Source organism: Pristis pectinata, chromosome 3 (assembly GCF_009764475.1).
Source record: "Pristis pectinata isolate sPriPec2 chromosome 3, sPriPec2.1.pri, whole genome shotgun sequence".
Lineage (NCBI taxonomy): Eukaryota > Metazoa > Chordata > Chondrichthyes > Rhinopristiformes > Pristidae > Pristis > Pristis pectinata.
This window is the reverse complement of record NC_067407.1, coordinates 10,897,831-10,918,532: the sequence shown is the minus strand read 5'-3', so window position 1 is coordinate 10,918,532 and position 20,702 is coordinate 10,897,831. Positions and strand designations below refer to the sequence as shown.

The window sequence follows — 20,702 nt, the reverse complement described above, 5'->3', positions numbered from 1 at the left end:
CGCATCTGGAATATTGCAATCAATTCTGGTTGCCTCATTATAGGAAGGATATGGACATTTTGGAGAGGGTGTGGAAGAGGTTTACCAGGATGCTGCCAGGATTAGAGGGTGTGTGCTATAAAGAGAGGTTGGACAAACTGCGGTTGTTTTCTCTGGAGCGGCGGAGGCTGAGGGAAGACCTGATAGAAGTTTATAAAATTATGAGAGGCATAGATAGCTGGCATCTTTTTCCCCAAGGTTGAAATGTGTAATAATAGAGGGAATGCAATTAAGGTGAGAGGGGGTAGGTTCAAAGGAGATGTGTGGGGCAAGTATTTTTTACACAGAGAGTTGTGAGTGTCTGAAATGTGCTGCCAGGGGTCGTGGTGGAGGCAGATATGATAGAGGTGTTTAAGAGGCTCTTAGATAGGCACATGAATATTCAGAGAATGGAGGGATATGGACCGTGTGCAGGTAGCAGTGTTTAAGTATCATTAGCTTAATTAGTTCAGCACGACATTGTGGCCCAAAGGGTCTCTTCCTGTGCTGTACTGTTCTATACAACTTTGTTCCTCAAAGAAGAGCTTTGGTTGGATTAATTCCAGGCATGAACTCCTATTCTTGCAAGTCCGGTAGCTTTAGTTATGTTTCCAGTGCAACTGCTTGTCATGTTATAATTTGCAATACTGAATGTTCAGAATAAGTTGTCTAACATAACACCCTTTTACTGCTACAAGTATAATCCTTCGCTCATTCTTTTTGATTCATTGGCAAAGGTGGCATTGCAAATACAGGAAGTGATCCAGAGGAGAGCAAAACTTCTGTGCAAGAATGGTTCTGCGAAAAACCTTTGACTTGGTGTTCAGCTATCTCCTATGTGCTTATGTTGAGAGCAGCTGTGGAGTAAAGGTGGTGGATAATGGATATAGAGACATTGTGATTGCGATTAAACCAAGTATCCCATATAATGACATGATTCCTGAAAAAATCCAGGTAAGATCTGAAGTGAATTTATAGAATTGCTTTGTGTCAATGAACATCTTTATGTCATATTGTATTACCTTGAATTTAGGATTTGATTACATGGGGAAGAGTTAAAAGAATATGTGTACGTTATTGCCCCAGCCAACATGATTAAAATATAATAAAGCACAGATTTTAAACTTGTGCTCTTTTTAGGAAATGATGGTTGAAGCCTCCTCCTTCCTGCATCGAGCTACCAAAAAGCTGCTTTATTTTTCGGATGTAAAAATCCTACTGCCTTCCACCTGGCCAGTTAATTCCAGCTTGGTTCAGAGATCAACTACTGAATCCTATGAGAAGGTAAGAACAAAGAAATCAGAGAGTGGTGGTAAATGATTGTTTTTCAGGTTGAAGGATGGTAGATAGCTGTGTTCCCCAGGGCTCAGTACTGACATGGATGTGCAGGATAAAACTGGCAAATTTATGGAGCTGCTAAATTCCCAACTATCAGCTCTTGGATGGTCAAACCCATTCATTTCAATGGCAACTATATAAACGTGCAAAGGATAGGCAAGATTAAATTCAGTTACAGTTTTTAAAATTACTTGTCTTTACCTTAATGTTATTGATGATGTTTCTTTGAGGTTATTTTCTTGTTTCATTTTCTTTAAAGATTATTAAAATATTTCTAGGCATCAGAGCCATTCAGAAGCATTGAAAATCCTTTGATAATTTGGACATACAGCATAGCTGCGGGTGGGAATTTGCTGTCAATCAAAATTTTTAGGGATATTTCATGGGCAAGACTTGTTTTGCCCTGATTACATCAATCAAAGCCCTGGCACCATTCAGGTAAGTTTGGAGTAGTAACAGATCTGAGCAATGGGCTCCACTCAGCGAAATCCACGTCTCTGAATGACATCAGCAAGCTCTGACCATACACACACTTAAACACTGTAGTTGCTGAGAGTGTACTTATTCTATAAGTTAATCACTTCAATTCCATGTTGATAGTGCAGGCCAAAGGTATGGCAATGAATATCTCCAGCAAGGGAGTCTCACTAATTCAGTGGTATTACTGTTGCCTTGTCCCCCGCCATCAACACACTAGAGGTCACCACTTACTAGAAGCTGAACTGGACCAGCCACATAAATACCATGGCTACAACTGCAGGTCAGATACTGGGCAGACTGCATTGTATGAATGACCTCCTGACGCCATAAAGGTTCTCCACAAGGTACAAGTCAAGGGTTGAAGAAACACTGTCCAATTGCCAGGAGGAATGCACTCCAACAATTCTCAAGAAGCTTGACACCACCCAGGACAAAGCAGCCCATCCACCAGCCTAAACATTCATTCCCTCCACTACCAGCACACATGAACTGCAGTGTGAACTATCTACAAAATTCACTGCATTGTTCATCCAGACTACTCCAATAGTAGTGACCAAACCACACCCTACACCACCAAGGTGGAGAAGCATAGCCGCCACGTGGGAACGCCACTTGCTGCAAGTTCCTGCCAAGTCATGCACCATCCTCATTTGTAAAATATATCACTGTTCTTTCACCGTCACTGGGTATAAGTTCTGGAACTTGCTCCTCAATAACATTGTTGGAGCAGCTACATAAGAAAATCAGCACCCTGTCCAAGGCAGTTAGAGATGCCTAATAAATACCGGCCTTCAGAGGTATCCAAATCCCCCCACCACCCCCCACCCCCAAAATGAATAAATTAGGAAAAAAGATTGGGAAAATTGTCACAGAAATTCTACCCCAAAATCCTTCCATGTTCTTTATTTTACAGTCCTCGGCTGCACATTTCTTTGGATTATGCACAGTGTCACTGTTGCAGGGAGTTACACATGCAGAAGTGCACTGTAGTGTAGAGGTTAGCATAACACTATTACAGTGCCAGCAACCCAGGTTCAATTCTGGTCACTGTCTGAAGGAGTTTGCACGTTCTCCCCGTAACTGCGTGGATTTCCTCCGGGTGCTCTGGTTTCCTCCTACATTCCAAAGACGTATGGGTTAGGAAGTTGTGGGCATGCTATTGTTGGCGCCAGAAGCGTGGCGACATTTGCGGGCTGCCCCTGGAACACTCTATGCAAAGATGCATTTCACCGTGTGTTTCGATGTACATGTGACTAATAAAGAAATCTTATATTACCTTAGTTGTCTTTCACAGGCAAATGTGATCATTGCTGAACCGTACCTTCTGCATGGAGACACCCCGTACACCCTGCAGTATGGAGGATGTGGGAAGAAGGGCCACTACATTCACCTTACTCCCAATTTCATACTAAACGACAGTCTAGTTCCAGTTTATGGTAAAAAAGGTAAATCATTTTCAGTAAGTTAACATCTTTGCGGCATACTTTTTGAAGCAGATGAAACTGCCTAGGGAAACTCATGGAAACAACTTGGGAAAGTTGTTTCCATGAGTTCCATAGGAGGTATGCAGTTCTAGTGAGAAAATTGTGCCCGTTGGTATGTTAATTGACTACTTGCAAATTACCCTTCGTTTTGGAGGGTGACAGGAGAATCAGGGTGGGGGTGAGGGTGTGAATGGGGTACAGGCTAAATGGATGGGGAGTGGGACTGATGGTATTAATCTGAGAGCCCACATAGGCTTGATGGGCCAAATGTCCTCTTTCTATGTTATAAAATAAGAGAAATGAGAAGTATCACAACAGTACCTGAACATTCTACCCCACTGTGATAAGACTATTGATCGGTTCCCTTATACGATGAGGTGGATTCTTGACCTCACAATCTATCTTTTTATGACCTTGCACCTTATTGTCAACCTGCAATGCACTTCCCTGTAGTTGTGACACTTTGCCTTGTATTGTTATTGTTTTTACCCTGTACTACCTCAATGCACTGTGTAATGAATTGATCTGTATGAACGGTATGCAAGAAAAGTTTTTCACTGTACCTCAGTACAAGTGACAATAATAAACCAATACCAATACCAATTGTCCACCCCAATACCAATACAGAACCAGGGATCGGTTCTGGGACCTCTACTTTTTGTGATATTTATTAATGACTTAGGTGAGGGGGTGGAAGGGTGGGTTAGCAAGTTTGCAGATGACACAAAGATCGGTTGTGTTGTGGATAGTGTGGAGGGCTGTCGAAGCTTACGGAGGGATATTGGTAGGATGCAGAGCTGGGCTGAGAAGTGGCAGATGGAGTTCAATCCAGAGAAGTGTGACGTAGTACACTTTGGAAGGACAATCTCCAAGGCGGAGTACAAGGTAAATGGCAGGATTCTGGGCAGTGTAGAGGAGCAGAGGGATCTGGGGGTTTATATCCACAGATCACTGAAAGTCGCCTCACAGGTAGATAGGGTAGTTAAGAAAGCTTATGGGATGTTAGGTTTCATAAGTCGTGGGATCGAGTTTAAGAGCCGCAAAGTAATGATGCAGCTTTACAAAACTCTGGTTAGGCCACACTTAGAGTACTGTGTCCAGTTCTGGTCACCTCATTATAGGAAGGATGTGGAGGCATTGGAAAGGGTGCAGAGGAGATTTACCAGGATGCTACCTGGACTAGAGAGTATGGATTATGAGGAGAGACTAAAGGAGCTAAGGCTTTACTCATTGGAGAGAAGGAGGATGAGGGGAAACATGATAGAGGTATACAAGATATTAAGAGGAATAGAGAGAGTGGATAGCCAGCGCCTCTTTCCCAGGGCACCAATGCTCAAAACAAGAGGACATGGCTTTAAAGTAATGGGTGGGAAGTTCAAGGGTGATGTCAGAGGGAGGTTTTTCACCCAGAGAGTGGCTGGTGCATGGAATGCGCTGCCTGGGGTGGTGGTGGAGGTTGATACGTTGGTCAAGTTCAAGAGATTGTTAGATAAGCATATGGAGGAATTTAAGATAGAGGGATGTGTGGGAGGAAGGGTTTAGATAGTCTGAGGTGTGGTTTGAAGGTCGGCACAACATGGTGGGCCGAAGGGCCTGTATTGTGCTGTATTGTTCTATGGTTCTATTATTGAATCTGGCAAAATCTGTTACCAATACATTCTGAAATGTGATTTTTAACGACAGAAACTGAAAACATTACATTGAACAAATCCACTTCTGTTTCTACAGGACGGTCATTTGTTCATGAATGGGCCCATCTCCAGTGGGGTGTATTTGATGAATATGATGATCAAGTGCCCTTTTATAGATCTAGTGATGGATCCATTGAGGCAACAAGGTGAGACACTTCAAATCAAATTATTTTGTTGCATTCTAGGATTCTGAGATAAGGCCGCAACATCTGAGAACTGTCTTTTGTGGTCTGCTACTGTATGTGGACAAGCAGCTTCTCAGAACGGGGCGTGGGAATCATGGGAAAATTAGCCAAGCTGATCTTGGATGAGTTGGGATCCAAATCCGCGAAACTAGCTGAGTCAGACGCTCAGTCTGAGCTTACAGGTTAGTGATCCTATGGCAAGAATAGGTGCTAATGACCACAATGCAGGTCCATCGATGTGATTCAATATTTAATGCTCCAAGGAAAGAGAAACAATACAGAGGCAGACTGCATGGAGTCTAGGTTGCTTGCCCCTACCTCATTTGACAGGTGCATTCAAAGCTTCCCCCAAACTCATTATCATTTGAAGTGACTAGTAGTGGCCCTCCCACCTCGCCATCAAATTGGTGAAGCCTAGAGAAGTTTCTGGAAGGTCATAGCAGAAGTATGACTAATCTCTATGAGCAAGCCAGGGTAATGATAACTCCACCCTGGTGGTCAGCAGTGAAAAACCTCGACAGCAGTCGGCGAAGCCAGAGAGGACGACAGCCACTGAGGGCCGACTCTGAGGGCAGCAACCGAGGGAGTGAAGATGGCACCTGCACCGCCTCTTTGTGAAGAGCAGAGAAACTTGGACTCCAGGAGCCCAGCGAAGATGCCTGTGACTGGCCGCAAGCATTAAAGATGGTGATTGGGACTCAGACAGATAGAGTATTGCATGATTAGCCGTGTGTGCGTGCATGTGTGTGTGTGTGAATAAAGCTGTGTTTGCACCGAGATTGGACTTGTGTCCTTTTCTTTGCCCCGAAAGTGTAAAGAACCTGGGTAAAGCACACCTAAAGGATATTAGTTGAAATGTTCAAAAAATATAAGAGCAACATGGGGATACTTTGACATTGTTAAGCTGGAAAGTTTCTCAGCCAGAATGATACATTATACCAAAGACAGAATTCAAAAATAAAAGTAAGTGCAGGAATGTGGAGAGAGAAACAGTAAATGTTTCAGTTTAATGACTTGAAGAAGATGTCTATCTGCAGGATCTTACAAAGGAATGTTTTACTATGCAATTCACTCATTCCCTGCACTACCATCCTTCAATGGGGTCCATTTCTCATGGAATCTCTCATCCCTTCCACCCTATTATAGACTTTCTATTGTATTCTTCCCCATTTGCTCCAATTCCTTCCCACCTCCCCAATCCCTGCTAACTTTACATCATATAACTTGTTCTATAGTAACATTTCCTATTACTGATGTAAGTTCTCAATTTACTCTGTGTCTTTCTCCACAATGCTGCCAGACATTCTGAGTATTTCTGGCACTTGTTACCTTGTTACAGATTTAGTTTATAGGCATTTACATTGCTGGCAGTTACTGACAACAAAGATGGTGAAATTCTTCCCAGCCTGGCAGAATATTAACTGCTGTAATTGGGGCTGGGTGAGCTGTCTGGCTGTGAAGTACACAATGACCAGGGCTTTCTGTTGGATAGTCCATGTGCCCACCTGAATCGGGTCTTATCAATATCTGAAAACTAGTGTCCTCTGACATACTTAAGCCTCTGATGTAACTCAGAGGATAATTTGTGGTGTATATATTCCACCTGAAGGAAATTCCATTTCTTGGTCTTTTTTAATAAAGCTGGCCTAAACTTGCTAAATGGTTTATTATAGAAATGCCGCTTAGAATCAAAACAGTTTTGTTTTTGTCATTGGACCTTCAGGTGTTCAAAGGAGATAAAAGGAACTCTTAAAGATTGCAGTGACGGTTCCTGTTCAGAATGTAACATTAATAAAAAGACGGGGTTGCCAGATGGAGGTTGTACATTTTATCCAGAGGAGAACCAGACTGCATCCTCTTCAATAATGTATCATCCAGGATTGGAAAATGTAAGTAGAGTCACCAAGCTGTGCTTTTCTCAGTGATGATGTTTTGTTCCAGCAATTGTTACTCAGCTTATTGTATTAGCCACAGTTCATTGCTGCAGAACATCGCCAAGGCAACATCCTAGGCCAAACTACTTTCAGCTGTTTCATCAATGACCATAACCTCACTGTACTCTTGCTGATGATTGTACACTGTTCACATGACTGTTCCTCAGCCATGAAAGCACTTCTGAATGACCTTCAGACATGGACTGATAAATAACATTCCCACCCCAAAAGTGCCAGGCAATGATCATCCCTAACAACAGAGTCCATCTCATCTTGCTGTATGTTCTTATTTATTCATTCATGGGATGTGGTTCTAGCTGGTAATACTGCCATTTGTTGTCTCTCCATAATTTCCCCTGATCTGGAGAGACCCTGCCTCATAACTCCGGTGACCTGGGTTCAATTCTGACCTCAGACACTGTCTGTGTGGAGTTTGCACGTTGTCTCTGTGACCATGTGGAGTTCCTCCAGGTGCTTTGGTTTCTTCCCTCATCCCAAAGACATGCGGGTTAGTAGGTTAATCAGCCACTGTAAATTGCATCTAGTGTGTCACTGAGCAATAGAATCAGGGAGGCAATTGATGGGAATGTCAGGAGAATAAAATGGGATTAGTGTAGGGTTAGTGTAGCTTGATGGTTGGCATGGACTCGATAGGCTGAAGTGCCTGTTTCTGTGCTGTATGACTGTGACTGTATGACTCTATGAGACAGTTAAGAGTGAACCACCGTGATGGATTGAAGCCACATATATCCCAGTCTGGGTAAGGATGCCAGATTTCCTTTGTTGCAGGATTTGAGTGAACTAAATATATTACATTAATCCAGGAGTTTCATGGTTACTGGTATTGAGACCAGCTCGAATTCCAGATTTTTATTTAATTGCCTGAATTTATATTTCCCATCTGGCATGCTGGGATTTGAACTCACGTCTCTGGATCAATTGTGCAGAAGTCGGGCTGAATCATCGAATTTCTCAGGACTCCAGCTGTTGTCATTGACCAGAAACTTACGCAAACCAGCCATATGAATGGAGTGGCAATAACAACAGGTCAGGAGTTGGGTATTTTGCAGGGGGGGAGAAAAGCAAATACCCAAGGTGGGAAGGTTCCTTGATTATGTTGGCTGTTTTCCAGAGGCAGTGAGAAGTGTAGACAGAGTCCATGGAGGGGAGGCTGATGTACATGATGGACTCTGCTGCATTCACAACTCTAACTTGGCAAGTTGGATTAAGGAGAATCCTATAACCTTGTATAAGAATATTAGATTCATAGAATTATTGCAGCAAAAAAACAGGCACTTTGATCCAACTCAATAATGCCGAACAAAATGCCTTCCTTGGCTATCTCGCCATGGACCCCATGTGTTCTCGCCTTCCAGACCAGCCTGCCATGCAGGACCATTGCTTTGTCCATGTAGACAATGACAATCCTCTTGGTCGCCTGTTCAAAAAAAACTCACTCAAATTCATGAGACATAATTTCCCATACACAAAGCCATACTGACCATCCCTAATCAGTCCTTGCCCTTCCAAATGCAAATAAATCCCGTCTCTCAAACTCCCATCCAATAACTTACCCTCTGATGTTAGGCTCACAGGCCTGTGGTTTCCTGGCTTGACCTTGCAGCCCTTCTTTAATAAAGGCACAATATTAATCATCCGCCCGTCTTCCAGTATCTCACCCATGGCTAACAAAGATACAAAAATCTCTGCCAGGGCCCTTGTAGTTTCTTCCCTTGCTTTCTACAATGTCCTAGGTTACACTTGGTCAGGTCCTGAGGATTTATCCACCTTTATGTGCTTCAAAACTGCTAACATCTTTGTTTTCATAATGTTGCTATGTTTAAGGGTAATAATGTTCTCTTCCCTGAACTCACTAGCTTCCATAACCTTCTCCATGGTTAATACAGACAAGAGTTATTCAATTAAGGTCTCACCCATCTCCCAAGGTTCCATGCTGATCCTTAAGGGGACCTATTCTTTCCCTCCTTATCTTTTGCTCTTAATATACTTATAGAATCTTTTAGTATTCTCCTTTCCTTATCTGTCAGGGATATCTTACGTCCCCCTTTTGCTCTCCTGATTTCCCTCTGTAAGTATACTCCTACATCCAATGTACTTCCCAAGGGACTTGTTTAACCCCAGCTGCCTGCACCCGACATATGCCTCCTTTCCTTTCCTGACCAGAGCCTCAATATCCCACATCAACCAGCATTCACTTCCTGCCTTGCCATTCATTCTAACAGGAATATATTGGCCCTTAAATCTCCCTATCTCATCTTTAAAAGCCTCCCACTTGCCAGCCATCCCTTTATCTCCTGATATCCTCTCCCAATCAACCTTTGATTGGGTTCCTGTCTAATGCCACCAAAATTAGCCTTGCCCCAATTTAAGATTTTAACTTCTTGACCAGTTCTATCTTTTTCCATAACCAATTTAAAACTAATAGAATTATGGTCACTTTTACATAAATGCTCACCTACCGGCACATCAACCGCTTGCCCTGCTCATTTCCCAATAGGAGGTCGATTGTAGTCCCTTCTCAATTAGGGCCATCTACCTATTGCTTTAGAAAACTTCCCTGGATATACTTAACTAATTCTGCCTTCTCTAATCCCTTAGCACCATGACAGTCAGTCCCAGTCAATATTAGGGAAGTTAGATCACCTACCATTACAACATTAATGTTCCTACAGTTATCTGCAATTTCCCTACATATTTGCTCCTCTAATTCTCACTGACTATTGAGGGGGCCCTTAGTACAATCCCATCAAAGTGATCACCCCTTTCTTGTCTCTACCCATATAGCCTCATTGGACATTAGCCCTGTAATATCTCTTTTAAGTACTGCCGTGGTGTTCTCCTTAATTGATATTGCAACAAGCCCATCACTCTTACATCTACCTCCATTAGAAGCAAAAAGGGTAGTGAAGAAAGGAATAGGTCCCCTCAGAGAACCTGGCTGTGCAATCAGGGGATATGAACAAGATCCTAAATGAATATGTCTCATTGGTATTCACCAGGGAGAAAAGTAAAGAGGAGTACGCTGATGTTCTGAATCACGTGTGTATCAAGAAGGAGGAAGTATTAGAAATATTGGAGTATATTAGGGTGGATAAATACCTAGGGCCAGATGGAATCTATCCTAGGATGCTGAGGGAGAGGGTTGCTGGGGCTCTGATGAAGATTTTTGCATCTTGGATAGCCATGAGTGAGATACTGGATGATAGTTAATGTTGTCCCTTTGTTCAAAAAAGGCAGTTGGGATTAGCCTGGAAACTGCAGCCAGTGAGCTTTACATCAGTGGTAGGGACATTGTCGGAAACGATTCTGAGGAACAGGATTTATGTTCATTTGGAAGGGTAGGAACTGATTAGGAGGAGTCAGCATGGTTTTATGCAGGGGAGATCATGTCTCGCAAATCTTTGAGGAGGTAACTAAGAAAAGTGATGAAGGCAGAATGGTAGACATGGTTTACATGGAGTTTAGTAAGGCTTTTGACAAGGTCATACATGGTAGGCTGGTCCAGAAGGTTAAGGCGCATGGGATCCGAGGTGTGTCGGCACCTCGAGGTAATGCACTTTGGGAAGTCACTTTCTGGTAGAACATATGGCAGGACCTTGAGGAGCATTGATGTACAGAGAGACCTTGGGATGCAAAGTCTATAGCTCCCTGAAAGTGTCAATAGAGGTGGATAGGGTAGTGAAGAAGGCATTTGGCGTGCTTGCATTCATAGGCCAAGGCATCGAGTATAAGAGTTGGGATGTCTGGCTGCTGCCTGTAAGGGGTTTGTATGTTCTTCCCGTGTCTGCATGGGTTTCCTCCGGGTGTTCCGGTTTCCTCCCACATTCCAAAGACGTACGGGTTAGGAAGTTGTGGGCAAGATACATTGGTGCCGGAAGCGTGGCAACACTTGCGGGCTGTCCCCAGAACACTCTACACAAAATGATACATTTCACTGTGTGTTTTGATGTACATGTGCCTAATAAAGATATCTTCAGTCTTCTTCATGTTGCAGTTGTATAAAGCATTGGTTAGACTGCACTTAAGAGTATTGTGTACAGCTCTGTTTGCTACACTACAGGAAGGATACAGGGAGCAATGGAGAGAGTGCAGAGGAGATCCACCAGCATGATGCCTGGAATGTAATTATAAGGAGAGGTAGATAGGCTGGGTTAATTCTCACTGGAATGATGGAGGCTAAGAGGTGACCTTATAGACGTTTATAAAATTATGAGGGGCATAGATAAGGTAGATAGTCAAAATCCTTTTTCCCAGGCCAGTGGAGTCAAGAACTAGAGGGAAGAAGTTTAATGTGAGAGGGGAGAAATTTTCACACAGAATGTGGTGGAAATCTGAAACAGGCTGCCAGAGGAGGAGATGGAAGAAGATACGGCTATAGCATTTAAAAGATAGTTGGACAGGTGGTTGGACAGGGAAGGCTGAGAGGGATATGGGCCTAATGCAGACAAATGGCGTTAGTCTTGATAAGCATCATCATCAGCACGGATGAGCTGGTCCGAGCGTCTCGTTTCCGTGCTGTACATTTCTATGATTCTATTATAACCTGTGCATAGCAAGCCCCCACGATCAGGAATGTGATAATGACCAGATCATCTGTTTTCTGTGACATGAATGGATGGATAAGTATCTGCTAAGACTCTGAATAATTCCCCCTGATATTCTTTGAAATAACCCTTAGAGATCAGTTGCAACTTTCTGGCAAGTACTTCCTTTTAGCTACTCATCTGTTTGACTCGTGGCTCTTGTTTTCAAATTTCCAGGTGGGTAAATTCTGTGATGATAAGACCCACAATACTGAAGCACCCAATATGCAGAACATAATGTGCAATTACAGGAGCACTTGGGATGTAATCAGCAAGTCGGAAGATTTCAGAAACATTTCCTCACCCCACACTGGTTCAGTCATCCCAACATTCACATTTCTACAGGCCAAAGACCGTGTTGTTTGCTTAGTCCTTGATGTCTCAGGAGGCATGCAAAAGGTAAGGTCTTTCATGATAAGGTATTCAATGCAATGTACAGACAGGCGCAGGCCCTTCGGCCCACAATATCTGCGCCAACCATGATGCTAATTTAAACTGCATAAATGACTGCATGTGGCTTATATGCCTCCATTCCCTGCCTGTTCATGCGTCTGTCTAAATGCCTCTTAAATGTTGCTCGTGTATTTACTTTCATTACCTCCCCTGGCAGTGCGTTCCGGGAACCTACCACTCACTGTGTAAAAAAATTTTTGCCTTGTGACTCCCCTTTACAAATTCCCCTTTCATCTTAAAGCTATGCTCTTTAGTATTTGACATTTCCACCTTGGGAAAAAGACTGTCGACCCTGTCTATGCCTCTCATGATTTGACACATTTCTATCAGGTCATCCCTCAACCTCTGATGCTCCGGAGAAAACAATCCAAGTTTGTCCAACCTCTAGTATGATGTGATTCAACAAGGGGAGTGACAGGCATTCTGACTTCCTGACCTGACCATGCTGAGATAGATAACTTTACATCTGGCAGTCAAGTGTCAGGTGTGGAGACATTAAGCAGTATGGACTCCTGATAAAAGTATTTGATTAAATTGAATTGAATGATCCCACTGGGTATACTGAGAAATCCTCAAGAGCACAGCAGCTGGTGTCGAGACTATTTCCAAAGTACCTTTCATCAAGTCAGAGGTATTGGGATTGAGTGGCTGCTTAAGGCAGAGAAACCTTTAGGATAAGGAAGTGATGTACTCCATTGTGTCAAGGTTGTTCAACAGCGCCAGAGAGGTAGGTTCAGTCCTGACCTCAGGTGCTGTCTGGGTGGAGGTTGCACGTTTTCCCTTTGACCACGCGAGTTTCCTCTGGCCACATTGATTTTCCACCCACACCCCAAAGACGTGTGGGTTGGTAGGTTAATTGGCTACTGTAAATTGCCCCTAGTGTGTAGGTGAGTGGTAGAATCTCGGGGTCATTGCCGAGAATGTGGGGAGAATAAAAAATGGGATTAGTGTAGGATTAATCTAAATGGTGGTTGATGGTTGGGGTGAACAGGGAGGGCTAAAGGGCCTATTTCTGTGCTATATCTCTCTGAGTCTATGGCTCCATAACCCAATACGTTGATGGCCACTGAAAATGTAAAGAAGTGTGGACACTCTTAGGATAAAGGGGTAGTGGGATTTGCCAGGAAATAGGACATTGACTGTCATTAATTTCTTATCATGATCCCTCACAATTTATACATTCTAGAGCAGAAAGCTTTTGAATTAATGAAAATGAAGCTTTGCTCCTCACTTAAAGGGACCTGAGAGAACATGAGTGCAGTTGATGGCTTCTTGCGCTCTGGAGAAGCCAGCAATGCTGGCAAATCCCAGTGTCTAAGATGCTAGCTTTTCCTCATTGAAATCAAAATAAATGAGGTCATTGCTCTAGGAGTGCAGAGTCTGGGCAACCTGTCTAATGTTACTGTGGGAAATGAACAAGGAAACACAGAACAGCAGCAGCCTAGAATGATCCAGCAGGAGAGTTGCAATGAACTTCAAGTCAAGTTGAGTTTATTGTCACATGCACAAGTACAGTACCATGAAAAACTTGCTTGTAACAGCATCGCAGGCATGTAGATTCATCCAACAGAACATAAGTTACATAAATGATACAAGACAGTGAAGAAAAAGACTGTGCAAAACATGACATTAGTACAAAAACATAATTAGAAACAAGTCCATGGTAGTACAAAAGGTGGTCTGTAGTGTTCCTTGGCTGAGGTAGGGTTAGGGTTATGCAGGTCGGTTCAAGAACCTGATGGTTATAGGAAAGTAGCTGTTCTTGAACCTGGTGGTGTGGGACTTCAGGCTGCTGTACCTTCTGCTCAATGGTAACAGCGAGAAGAGGGCATGACCTGAATGTTGGGGATCCTTGATGATAGATGCCTCCTTCTTGAGATAATGCCTCATATAGATGCTGTCAATGGTGGGGAGGGCTGTTCCCATGATGGACCAGGCTGCATCCGCTACTCTCCGCATCCTCTTGCGTTCCTGTGGAATGGAATTGCCATACCAGGACTTGACGCAATCAGTCAGGATACTTTCTACAGTGCATCTGCAGAAGTTAGAGTGTTCAGTGACATGAAGAATCTCCTTACACTTGTAAGAAAGTAGAGGCACTAGCCTTCTTCATGATTATAGAACATAGAACATTACAGCTCAGTACAGGCCCTTCGGCCCACGATGTTGTGCCAACATTTTATCTATCTAACCCTTTCCTCCCACATAGCCCTCCATTTCTCTGTCATTCATGTGTTTATCTAAGAGTCTCTTAAATGTCCCTAATGTATCTGCCCCCACAACCTCTGCTGGCAGTGTGTTCCATGCACCCACCACTGTGTAAAAAACTTAGCCCTGACATCCCCCTTATACCTTCCTGCAGTCACCTTAAAATTATGTCCCCTCGTGTTAGCCATTGTTGCCCTGGGAAAAAGTCTCTGGCTGTCCACTCGATTTATTCCTCTTATCATCTTGTACACCTCTATCAAGTCACCTCTCACCCTCCTTCTCTCCAAGGAGAACAGCCCTAGCTCGCTCAACCTATCCTCATAAGAGATGCTCTCCAATCCAGGCAACATCCTGGTAAATCTCCTCTGCACCCTCTCTAAAGCTTCCACATCCTTTCTATAATGAGGCAAGCAGAACTGAACTCAATACTCCAGGTGTGTGGTCTAACTACAGTTCTATAGAGCTGCAATATTGCCTCACGGTTCTTGAACTCAATATCCCGACTAATGAAGGCCAACACACCACACACCTTCTTAACCACCCTATCAACCTGCACGGCAACCTTGAGGGATCTATGGATATGGATCCCAAGATCTCTCTGTTCCTCCACACTGCTAAAAGTCCTGCCATTAACCTTGTATTCTGCCTTCAAATTCGATCTCCTGAAGGGTATCACTTCACACTTTTCCAGGTTGAACTCCATCAACTCCCAATTATAATACTCCCATATTATATCCATGTGTGGGGTCCAGGACAAGTCATCTGAAATGTTAACATCCTGGAATTTAAAGCTGCTAACTCTCCCCACCCACCAATGAAAACTGTCCTGTGGTCTCCCGACTTCCCCTTTCTGAAGTCAACAATTAGCTCCTTGGTTTTGTTGTCACCACTCAACCAGGTGTTCTATCTCACTCCTGTACACTGACCCATCACCCACCCGTGATTCCGCTAACAACAGTGGTGTCGTCGATGAATTTGTGGATGGTATTGGAGCTGTGCTTAGCCACATGGTCAAGATGGTAAGAATGCCATAGATCTCAGTTAAAACAGCCTTAGAAAACTGTTTGAGCAAATAAATGAGGAGGAGAAGCCTGAGATTCCTTAAAAAGGATTGAAAAGTGCAGAGGCACATTAGTCAATAAAAAGAAGGTAAGGTATAACAGAGCGGCCATTGTGAGAGTAGCCTGTGTTTGAATGGAAGTACTGAGGCTTTAGCTCATGAGGCTTCGACAAGAGGAGGCTGAGCAGAGGTACAGGTAAGGCCAATAAGGTCTTTTTAACTATTTTTCATGCTTAGCGCAGTTGAGGTGGCAGTTAGGGCAGTGGTATGCTCCACCTAAAGGATGTGCGAGATCAGGGAAACTTCTAGTGTCCCTGATGACTACACCTGTGGGAAATGCACCCAGCTGCAGCTTCTGTCTGACCATATTAAGGAACTGGAGCTGGAGCTCGAGCTGGATGCACTCATCCAGGATGCTGAAAACATCATAGATAAGAGTGGTCACACCTAAGGTACAGTCAACAGGGAGCTGGGTGACCACCAGGAAAGGCAAGGGGAGTACGCAGACTGTGCAGGGTTCTCCTGTGACCATTCCCCTCACTAATAGGTACACCTCCTTGGATACTGTTTGGGGGGATGACCTTTCAGGCAGTAGCAGTAGCAGTCAGGTCTGTGGCATTGTAACTGGCTCTGAGGCTCAGCAAAAAAGGGTGCAGTCAGAAAGGGAGCGATAATGATAGGATACTTGATAGTTGGGGGGATAGACAGGAGATTATGTGGTTGCAGAAGTGATGCCAGGATGGTGTTTCCTCCCTGTTGCCCAGATCAAGGATGTCTCTGAGTGGTTGCAGAACATTCTCAAGAGGGAGAGCGAACAGCCAGAGGTCATTGTACACACTGGTATCACCGATATATGTAGGAAAAGGGGTGTGGTCCTGTGGAGTGAGTATAGGGAGTTAGGAAGAAGTTAAAAAGCAGGACCTCAAGGATAGTGATCTCCAGGTTACTCCCTGTCCCATATGCTATTGAGGGCAGGAATAGGAAGGTTGGCCAGATGAATGCATGGCTAAGGTGCAGGGGGCAGGGATTCAGGTTCTTATATCACTTTGATCTCTTCTGGGGTAGAAGTGACCTGTACAAGAAGGATGGGTTGCACCTGAACTGGAGGGGGGCCAATATCCTGGCAGGGAGCTTCGCTAGTGTTATTTGGGACGGTTCAAACTAGATTGACAAGGGGGTGGATTGGCTCTGGGGACTGGGATATAAATACCATAACAGAAATGTGGCTGAGAGAAGGGCAAGACCAGCAGCTTAATCTTCCAGGATACAGATCCTATGGGTGTAACAGAGGTACAGGTAAGAGAGGAGGGGGAGTTGCCTTTTTGATGAGAGAGGACATAACAACAGTGCTTAGAGAGGATATTCCTGGGGCATCATTCGTTGAGGCCACATGGGTAGAACTTAAAAACAAGAAGGGGCTAGTCATTTGATGGGACTGTATTATAGGTCCCCCAATAGTAAGCGGGAATTAGAGGAGCAGATGTGAGAGAGATTGCAGATAGTTGTAAGAATAATAGGGTAATATTAGTGGGAGATGTTTTTTCATGTATTAATTAATAATTTTGTTGAGTTATGTAGGTGGCATGATTAGTAACTTTGCAGATGACACCTAAATTGGTGGTATTGTGGATATTGAAGATGTTTGTCTCAGTCTACATCAGGATATTGCTCAACTGGAGACACAAGAGACTGCAGACGCTAGAATCTGGAGCAACAAACAATCTGCTGGAGAAACTCAGCAGGTAAAGCAGCAAATGTGGGAGAAAAGGAATTGTTGACATTTTGGGTTGAAACCCTACAGAATCTTGATGCAACCCTGTTTTGACCTGAAACAAGGTTTCAACCTTGTTGCAGGTCTTGTTTCGACCCGAACCTTCAACACTTCCTTTCCTCCCACAGATGCTGTCCTACCTGCTGAGTTCCTCCAGCAGATTGTTGCTATTGATCAACTGGAAAAGCGTGCAAGAAAATGGCAGATGGAATTTAACTTGGATAAGAGCAAACTGATGTATTTCGTAAAGTTAAACCAGGGGAGGGATGTAGGCCAAACACAGGCAAATGGGATGGGTAGGACTCATGAGCTGGGAGCATGGAAACATGGTTGAGGGGAGGGCAGGACTGGCAGGTCAATGTTCCAGGGTATATAAGTTTCAGGGGAGTCGGAGGGGGATGCAGAAGAGAAGGGGGTGTTGCACTGCTATGAGGGAGAGCATTACAATGGTACTCAAACAGGATATCCTGGAGGGATTGCCCAATGAGGCTATATGGGTTAGGGTTAGGGACCTTAAGAGCATTGATGTACAGGGAGACCTTTTCTATCCATGTACCTGACCAAATGTTTTTGAAAGATTGTAATTATATCTGCCACTACCACCTCCTCTGGCAGCTCGTTTCATACACCCACCACCCTCTGTGTGAAAAATTTGCCCTTCAGATCTCCTTTAAATTGTTCCCCTCTCACCTTAAACCTCTGCCCTCTGTCTTTAGGCCCCCTTACCCTGGGAAAAAGACTGTGACTATCTACCCTGTCTATGCCCCTCATAATTTTATGAACTCCCTATCGTCACCCCTAAGCACCTTCACTCCAGGGAAAACATTCCAAGCCTATCCCATCCACCCCAGACATTCTCTCTTCTCCCCCTTCCTGTCAGGCAGAAGATACAAAAGCCTGAAAGCAAGTACCACCACTTCAAGAACAGCTTCTGATATAAGGAATGTTATAAGACTATATTGAACGGTTCCCTAGTACGATAAGATGGACTCTTGACCTCACAATCTACCTCATTATGACCTTGCACCTTATTGTCTGCCTGCATTGTACTTTCTCTGTAGCTCTTACACTTTATTCTGCATTCTGTTATTGTTTTACCTTGTACTATGTCAATGCACTGTTGTAATGAAATGATCTGTATGGATGGCATGCAAAATAAAGTTTTTCGCTGTATTTATTGGTATTGGTATTGGTTTATTATTGTCAGTTGTATCAAGGTAGAGTGAAAAACTTGTCTTGCATACCGATCGTACAGATCAATTCATTACACAGTGCTGTTACATTGAGTTAGTACAGAGTACATTGCCGTAGTACAGGTAAAAACAATAACAGTACAGAGTAAAGTGTCACAGCAACAGAGAAAGTGCAGTACAATAAGATGCAGGGTCACAACAAGGTAGGTTGTGAGGTCAGAGTGCATTTTATCGTAAAAAGGAACCGTTCAATAATCTTATCACAGTGGGGTAGAAGCTGTCCTTAAGTCTGGAGGTATGTGCCTTCAGGCTCCTGTATCTTCTACCCAATGGAAGAGAAGAGAGAATGACCCAGGTGGGTGGGGTCTTTGATTATGCTGGCTGCTTCACCAAGACAGCGAGAGGTAAAGACAGAGTCCAAGGAGGGGAGGCTGGTGTCTGTGATGCGCTGGGCTGTGTCCACAACTCTCTGCAGTTTCTTGTGGTCCTGGGCAGAGTAGTTGCCGTACCAAGCCATGATGCATCCAGATAGGATGCTTTCTATGGTGCATCGATAAAAGTTGGTGAGAGTTAAAGGGGACAAACCATATTTCTTTAGCCTCCTGAGGAAGTAGAGGTGCTGGTGAGCTTTCTTGGCTATGGTATCTACATGATTTGATCAGGACAGGCTGTTGGTGATGTTCACTCCTAAGAACTTGAAGGTCTCAACCCTCTCGACCTCAGCACCATTGATGTAGACAGGTGCATGTACACTGCCCCCTTTCCTGAAGTCAATGACCGGCTCTTTCGTTTTGTTGACATTGAGGGAAAGGTTGTTGTCATAACACAATTCCACTAAGCTCCCTGTCTCCTTCCTGTACTCCAACTCATCGCCGTTTGCAATACAGCCTACAACGGTGGTATCATCTCCAAACTTGTAGATAGAGTTAGAGCAGAATCTGGCCACACAGTCATGAGTGTATAGGGAGTAGAGTAGAGGGCTGAAGATGCAGCCTTGTGGGGCACCAGTGTTGAGAATAATCGTGCTGGAGGTATTGCTGCCTATCCTCACTGATTGCGGTCTGTTGGTAGAAAGTCAAGGATCCAGTTACAGAGGGAGGTGTTGAGTCCCAGGTCTCGGAGTTTGGTGATAAGTTTGCTTGGTATTATTGTATTGAAGGCAGAGCTGTAGTCAATAAACAATAGTCTAATGTAGGTGTCTTTACTGTCCAGGTGCTCCAGAGCTGAGTGTAGGGCCAGGGAGATGGCATCTGCTGTGGACCTGTTTTGGCGATAGGTGAATTGCAGTGGGTCAAGGTTGTCTGGGAGGCTGGAGTTGATGTGTGCCATGACCAACCTCTCAAAGTACTTCATGATGGTGGATGTCAGAGTCACTGATCGGTAGTCATTGAGGCATGTTACCTTGCTTTTCTTTGGTACCAGGATGATAGTGGTCATCTTAAAACAGGTGGGAACCTGAGATTGAAGCAGGGAGGGGTTATATATGTGTCCGCAAATACTGATCAGCACAAGATCTGAGCACACGGCCAGGGACACCATCTGGGCCAGATGTTTTCCTCGTGTTCACTCTCTGGAAGACTGATCTTATGTCCTCCACTGTGATCACAGGTTCAGTTGCATTTGAGGCTGTCAGGGTAGGTGGTGAAAATCCACTTCCCTTCTGTTCAAACTGTGCATAGAATGCGTTAAGCTCATCAGGAAGGGATGCGCTGTTGTTAACTATGCAGCCTGACTTTGTCTTGTAGCCTGTTATGGCATGTAAGCCCTGTACCTTGGTATATGTGACAATAATAAACAAATTTATCAATTTATCTCTCCTTATAACTCATAACCTCCAGTCCAGGTGGCATTCTTGTGAATCTTTTCTGAACACTCTCTAATTTTATCACACTTCTGCCCCAGAAGAGATCTCAAAGATCTAAAAACCTGAAGCCCTACCTCCTATATCAGCCACAGGCCTATTTTTTTTCTATGCTCACTAGCATGTGGCACAGCGAGTAATCCTGAGATTATAGCCCTAGAGGTACTGTTTTTCAGCTTTCTACCTTACTCCTTAAAGTTCCTTTTTCAGGACTACATTTCTCTTCTTACCTTTGTCATTAGTACCAACACGGACTACAACCTTTGGCTGCTCACCCTCCCCTTTCAGAATGTTCTGTACCCACTCTGAGACATCCTTGACCCTGTGAGGCGAAAATGGGGCCATAGTTCAACATCAGTTTGATTCCAGCAGAATGATTGCAATTTCATGGTTTGCATCTAAATGCATTAAGATTCAGTTGT

General features: G+C 43.9%; 1 pseudogene; it reads left to right on the top strand.

Moving 5' to 3' along the window:
• The first annotated feature begins 890 nt into the window (after positions 1 to 890).
• Positions 891 to 20,702, top strand: part of LOC127568943 (calcium-activated chloride channel regulator 1-like) — a 39,333-nt pseudogene continuing 19,521 nt past the window's right edge.